Source organism: Lampetra planeri, chromosome 2 (assembly GCF_965212315.1).
Source record: "Lampetra planeri chromosome 2, kcLamPlan1.2.h2, whole genome shotgun sequence".
Lineage (NCBI taxonomy): Eukaryota > Metazoa > Chordata > Hyperoartia > Petromyzontiformes > Petromyzontidae > Lampetra > Lampetra planeri.
This window is the reverse complement of record NC_136108.1, coordinates 11,141,714-11,149,220: the sequence shown is the minus strand read 5'-3', so window position 1 is coordinate 11,149,220 and position 7,507 is coordinate 11,141,714.

The following is a 7,507-nucleotide window of genomic DNA, read 5'->3' as shown; positions in this document are numbered from 1 at the left end:
GGGTCCTCAAACTTTTTAAACAGGGGGCCAGTTCACTGTCCCTCAGACCGTTGGAGGGCCGGACTATAGTTTAAAAAAACTATGAACAAATTCCTATGCACACTGCATATATCTTATTTTGAAGTGAAGAAACAAAACGGGAACAAATACAATATATAAAATGAAGAACAAGTAAAGTTAAATCAACAAACTTGCCAGTATTTCAATGGGAACTATGGGCCTGCTTGTGGCTAATGAGATGGTCAATGTCCGGTTCCATATTTGTCACTGCTAGTCGTAACAAGTGATGCAAGTGTGCATCCGTTAGTCTAGATCTGGTTGGAGATTTCAAATGTTTCATTCTGGAAAAAGTCTGTTCACAGATATAAGTGCTGCCAAAGATGGTTGCCATTTTGAGTGCATGGTTCCTGAGATGAGGATATGTCTCAGAGGGGAGAGATGCATAGAAATTATGAAGGCTGCTTGACTTGAATGCGTCTTTCAGAGAGTCACAATTCTGCAGTTCAGCCAGTTCCATTTGGTAAATTGTATCCACATTTTCAATGTCAATAGAAAATGGGTTACGGAAAAGCTGTATGTCCTGTTCATGGAGAAGAAGCTCTTTAAATCTAAATTGGAACTCCTTTTGCAATTTTTCCAGTGAATCCACACATGTTTTGTTTGGGAATGCAACCAATGGTTTTTCCGCTAACAGATTTTGAGTTGTGGGGAGATGGCAGAAGTTTTCCTCCTTCACTTGTTTGATGAGGAGGCCTAATTTTACTTCAAATGCTTTGACATGCGATTACATATCACAGATGAGCTTCCCCTTTCCTTGAAGTTGCACATTGAAACTGTTGAGTAGCTCTGTTACATCTGTCAGAAAGGCAAGGTGCCATTTCCATTCTGCATCATTGAGCTCTGGTACTTCTTTGTTTTTTGAAAGCAGAAAAGCTGTAATCTGTGGAAGTAAGTCATAGAAACGTTTCAAAACTCTCCCTCGACTCAGCCAACGGACTTCTGTGTGGTAGAGAACATCTTCATAGTCAACATTTAGCTCAGACAGAAATTCCTGAAATTGTCTGTGGTTTAGTGCATGAGCTCTAATGAAGTTAACACAAGATACCACAATTTTCATTACAGAGTCCCACTTCAGTTATTTACTACACAGCGCTTGTTGGTGGATGAGGCAGTGTATGGCTATTGGATGAGAATGGTTATGTTTGTCCATCTCTTGGTTAATGCGAGCAATTACTCCTTTCTTAGACCCCACCATGCTAGGAGCACCATCAGTTGTCACACTGGCTAGTTTAGCCCAGTTCAGCTCCAAACCATTCACAGTTTGGCAAACCTTTTCATAAATATCCTCTCCTGTAGTTGTTCCTTTGATGCTTTGCAGTGCAGCAAGCTCTTCTGTGACTTCGAAATAGCCATTCGTCCCACGAATAAAAATTAGAAGTTGTGCAGAATCACGAACATCATTGCTTTCGTCGAGTGCCAAGGAAAAATAAGAACGTTTTTTTGCGTAGTTTTGCAAATGCTGATGCAAATTGTCTCCCATTTCTTCAATCCTCCGTGTAATTGTAGGTCCTGAAAGACTCACTGTACTAAATAAATCGGCCTTCTCTGGACACATCTCTTTGGCAACAGAAAGAAGGCATTCTTTAACAAATTCTAACTCCACGAATGGTCTGCCAGTGCACGCTATTAGCTTGGCAACTTGAAAACTTGCTCACAGTGATGAAATATTTAGCTGCTTCTGCTTCACCAAAGTATTTTGCTGAGTTGTTAATGTATTTTTCAGTTTTAATATTTTATCTTTTCTCACTTATCCGACCAAACAATCATATTCATCTTTATGTTTAGTTTCATAGTGTCGACGTAAATTGTATTCTTTGAGCACAGACACTATATTCTGGCATATCAGACACATAGCTCTTTCCTTGTACTGCATGAAAAAGTAATCATAAGTCCACTGTTCTTTGAATATCCTACACTCCGAGTCAATTTTTCTCTTTCTTGACATCATTGTTTCCTAGGGAGTTAAAATTGCTATTAGTAAAATACCAATATATATACAGCGCTACAAAAACAATATACCAGCAATAACTTTGCCCACACAGAGACATACAGACTGCACTGCCCATCAATGCAGTCTGATTGGGGGAACTCCGCTTTTACCCCAGGCTCACACTGGTGCGGGTGCCATTAAAAATGAATTACACCTGCAGTTTTGTTCACAGATCGCAGTGCGATCTGCGAACTCGCATAGGAATCTGATCGCATGGGGGAGAAGACCCATGCGATCCGATTCCACTGCAGGAAAAAAGAAGGCACATGTGCCTTTTTTCTTCCGAATCTAATGCAAGTTCAGCCATACAAGCATATGGCTGAACTCGCACTGCTCAGAGATCGCAACAGTATGAACCGGGGCTTACACAACATACAACATATAACCTCATACAAATGAATAGCAATCAGAATATAAATGCCCTTACTGTCATTTAAATTGGGTTTCCTACTCCTCGGCTGTCTGTCACTGACCAGCACGGAAAAACAGCAGCCAGCCCCTCCAGAGATCAGAGATCACTCTGTTATTACCCCTCTATCATTTACTCAGCGGTGCGTGTGCTGGGGATCTACATCCCCTGCACACAGGAATATCACTGGGAGTGGAGCCGAGGGGCAAGTGAGGGAGCTGAGGGAGGGAGAGCCAGTCAAGCGCAGCCAGGGGAGGGCTGGCAGCCTTAGGCCTGGGGGGCAAGTCCAGTCAATTGGCCCATTGAACCATTCACCAGCGCAGCCCAATGAGTGCCCACCGCCGCAGCTCAATCAGTGCCCACCGCCGCAGCTCAATCAGTGCTCACCAGCGCAGCCAAATCAGTGCTCGCCACCGCAGCCCAATCCGTGCCCACCACTGCAGCCCAATGAGTGCTCCCCACCGCAGCCCAATTAGTGCTCACCAGCGCAGCCCAATGAGTGCTCACCAGCGCAGCCCAATTAGTGCTCACCAGCGCAGCCCAATTAGTGCTCACAAGCGCAGCCCAATTAGTGACCATGGGCCGGATAAATGTCCTCGGCGGGCCGCATGTGGCCCGCGGGCCGTAGTTTGAGGACCCCTGATCTATAGGCACATTGAGTGGGCGAGTGAGTGAGCCCGTAATCACATCACAGGCGCAGACCGCAACTGGATCTCTTCAAGAGGATAGTGAGCGGGGCTGTGGCAAGAGGCGCGATGTGATGATGATCTTGCGTGAGCCATTTGGGTTGGATTGAGCCGTGAAGTACCGTGCCGCCCTAATCACACATCATTCATCCCGCCACACCTCCCACGGCCGCAGCGCCGGTGTCAAATAATTTTCACCTGCTCTGTGTGAGTCGATGTGGGAAGTATGATTCTAGATTTGAAGCTTTCGTGACTGCAAGGATTCATATTCTTAGGTTTTTTCGGTAAAGTCACGTAGGTAAAAAACATTAAAAGTAAAATAAAATGAAATAAAAATCACGACGTTTCGGAGACACTTATTTGCCAATCTTATTTAACAGACAACTATTACAGTTTTACCATGTTTAGTGGTGTCTCCCTGTCACAGGTTGAGTCACAAGCCGTGCCTCTCCAAACAAAGGCTCAGTTTATCTTCTTGGTTCTTTCGGTAAAGTCACGTAGAAGGGAAGTAATAAAATAATAAAAATAAAACATAATAAAATGAAATAATTCTCACGACGTTTCGGCTACAACGCAAGCAGCCGTCACCTGAAGACGGCTGCTTGCGTTGTAGCCGAAACGTCGTGAGAATTATTTCATTTTATTATGTTTTATTTTTATTATTTTATTACTTCCCTTCCACGTGACTTTACCGAAAGAACCAAGAAGATGAATCCCTGCAGTCACGAAAGCTTTAAATCGAAAAGGCTCAGTTTGTTATGCAGTATATTCTTAGTCTTAAGCCTCACCTTACCATATTAATAAAAAAAGTATGCGGCCCTTGCCCCACCACCTTCTCCAACCATTATATAAACGGAGTGGTAGCTCCTGCAATCTCTCATTTACTTGATACAGCTTTCGTGGCTGTGACGGTACCACCTGAAGACGGAAGTATGATTGCAAATGAGCAGAAGGAGGTTTGACGCTTTTATCCATTTAGATCATTGTGACTCCTCCAGGTCCCGGGCGCATCCGCGGCCGAGAGCCAGAAATGGGCTGTAAGCGACGAGGCTTTCCGAGATTGCTCGCCGATGTGTTTTCGCGATCATTATTACCTCGTGTTCTTTTGAATTTAGGTCCTGAAGGATCTGCCAGCTCGTGGAGCGAAATGTCTGACATTATCTTCAACAATGCATCATGCTGAAAAAAAACAGATTTAGTTCCTGTAAAAGCTCCCAGCCCGCGAAACGAAACGTCGGACAACATGCTGAACAACACATCATGCTGAACAACACATCATGCTGAAAAAAAAAACATTCCTGAAAAAAACTCCCAGCCCGTGAAGCGAAACGTCAGACAATATAACCAACAACACATCATGCCGCAAAAACATTCAGTTCCTGATATAGCTCCCAGTCTGTGGAGCGAAACGTCAGACATCGTGCCGAACAATACATAGGAGAGTTCCCATACAGCACAACGGCGAAGTGCTACACCGCAGGGGTTTTCGAGGTGCTCGCTCACGTGCGCGCACGATCAGAACATGGCTCGCGCACACGTGTGTTATGACCTCGGACACGTGTGTGCGCGGCGCGCATGTGGCATCCATCGGCTCGGTGCGGCACGCATTTTGGTTATCTGTTTCATGTACATCTAACTGGGCCTCGCTCTATTTTTTCCATAATTGCAGCTGTCTCTCTGTTTGTCTTTGTATTCTCTCCGTGCACATCTGACTTGTATCATTACGATATTTGGACTCGTAATGCTCGCGAATTGCTGCTCGTGTTCAGTTTGTACAATGGTATTTTGTATGAAAGCGTGCTGTAAATTATTGTTTCGGGATGTTACGATTATGGCGTGCGGAATGGTCACGGGATGCTGCCCGCGGCGCTCTGTACGCACCTGTTGATGAAAAGCAACTGGAGTTTGTCTCTATTTCTGGGCATTGTTCCAAAATGTTTCCTCTCAAAATGTTTGGTTGTGAGAGTTAACGCAGTGTGGTGCAGCCACCTAAGCGAGGACGAATTGCGTAGAAGCTGGAGTGTGGTGCGGATGAAACTAGATTGCAATAATACTCATTGGTTGTTCGCGATTGTGGAGGTCAGCTGTCCGATGTGTTTTTGGATTGCACCGCGGGTCGGACATCGCGCCGAATGACACGGCGATACAACGTAAAAACACAGATAGGAGAGATGGTAACGCAGTAATGCCCTTTATTTGTTATGGAGAACCTCACTGAGTCTCAATGTTTATTTTTCAGTAGGGTCCTGCATTGGGATATTTGGAAACATTCCAGTAACGAGTGGCATTCATGAGAAACCCAGCGTTCCTCGAGAAAACCCATGCTCTCAATGTGTGGGGCATTTGAGCGTTGATGCTGATAGGCAATGAACTGCCCTTGTGAATGTTTGGGTAACATTGAAAGCGCGTTGATCTCGTCAAGGAGCATAACCCATCACGCGAATTCCGGTCATCCTCGCAGCGGCTGTTGGCAAGCAATCAAACAAAAGCGGCCACTGGCTTCGTGCGCTCTCAGTTGAGTTTCTGCGGCCATCTGGAACACTCTCCCTTCCGATATTAGGAAGCAACTGGAGCTATGCACTTTTAAATCTCGATTGCAAACTAATTTCTTTAGAACTGCTTGTTGTGTTCAGTTTGTTGTCCTTCCCCCCGCACCTCCGATGAGCACGGTTGGTTACGTACGGTGCGAAAGAAAGTCAGCATACTGTACACACATCCAGACACAGATAGAGTCGAGAATCCTTTGCTGTGGTGCCACCTGGTGGCCTCATTGTCTTGGAGTATCACCACAACCTAACAACGTCAGTAAAATGCAAGCACATTTTCAATCGCTTTAGAAAATCAGAGTCTGGTAATGTCTGCACGACAGGCAGTTTATAAGGACTCGCATGCACAGGTGAAATGTAATCGGGTTATTTAATTACATATTTTCCGCTACTTTTTCTCCACGATACACATATACGACTGTTATTGCTTTATTACTCGAAAAGAGTTTACGATTTAGAGGGAATAAAGCGGTGGTGTATTGGTAAGCGCACTTTGCCATGAACCCAGTTCACCTGAGTTTGAATTCCAACCACGGCTGACATCAGTGGCGAACTGAAGATGAACTCATCCATCACCACCCTCCCCTCGCATGCCCCCCCCCACCCCGCCCCCTCATCACCACCCTCCCCTCGCATGCCCCCCCCCACCCCGCCCCCTCATCACCACCCTCCCCTCGCATGCCCCCCCCCCACCCCGGCCCCTCATCACCACCCTCCCCTCGCATGCCCCCCCCCCCACCCCGCCCCCTCATCACCACCCTCTCCTCGCATGCCCCCCCCCACCCCGCCCCCTCATCACCACCCTCCCCTCGCATGCCCCCCCCCACCCCGGCCTCTCATCACCACCCTCCCCTCGCATGCCCCCCCCCACCCCGCCCCCTCATCACCACCCTCCCCTCGCATGCCCCCCCCCACCCCGCCCCCTCATCACCACCCTCCCCTCGCATGCCCCCCCCCCCCACCCCGCCCCCTCATCACCAACCCGCACTGACGATCGTGGGGAAGTATGGTTAAATAACTCCCATGACTAACACAGCATGGGGACACTTTCATCGAACAGTAGATTGATCAAGGACTGTTCATCATCATAAATAGGAGCATGTTAATCACTTTAATGTATCAATGTGTGAATTATTTAACGTTCGTAATATGTTGATAACTTTGAATTTAAAAAAAGTTATATTACATCGAGCGCAAGTGCAGATAGTTTATTCCATAATATCGCTTAATAAACACCATTACTTAATTCACTCAACCTTGATTGTTACAATACAGCAACTGCAAGAATTAAAACCCGGCAGTTTGAAGGCACGATATGAACCGGTTATTATTAAATGCTATATGTAAAGCGGTGAGCAATAAGGCATAAAGGTTCAGATGGCCGTGATGTAAAGGTGGCTGCCACCGAGGTCGGCGTGTACATTAGTGTGACGGTGTAATTTACAAGGATGGCGTAGCATCACCGCGGGAGGTCAGCCTGTCTAAAACAATAGCAATTACACGGCGGTCGCGAAAGCGCATAATTAACGTCTTCTTGCTGAAAGGATGCGCCACCTCTGCGCGCACACAGACGCACGCACGCTCGCACGCGCACACAGACACGCACACTCGCGCGCACATAAACGCACACTCGCACACACAGACACACGCTCGCACACAAACACAGACACACGCACGCGCACACACACACTCAGACGCACGCTCGCACACACAGGCACACGTACGCGCCCACACAGACACACGCACGCTCGCACATACAGTCGCACGCGCACACACAGACGCACACAGACACACGCACGCTCGTACACACACACAG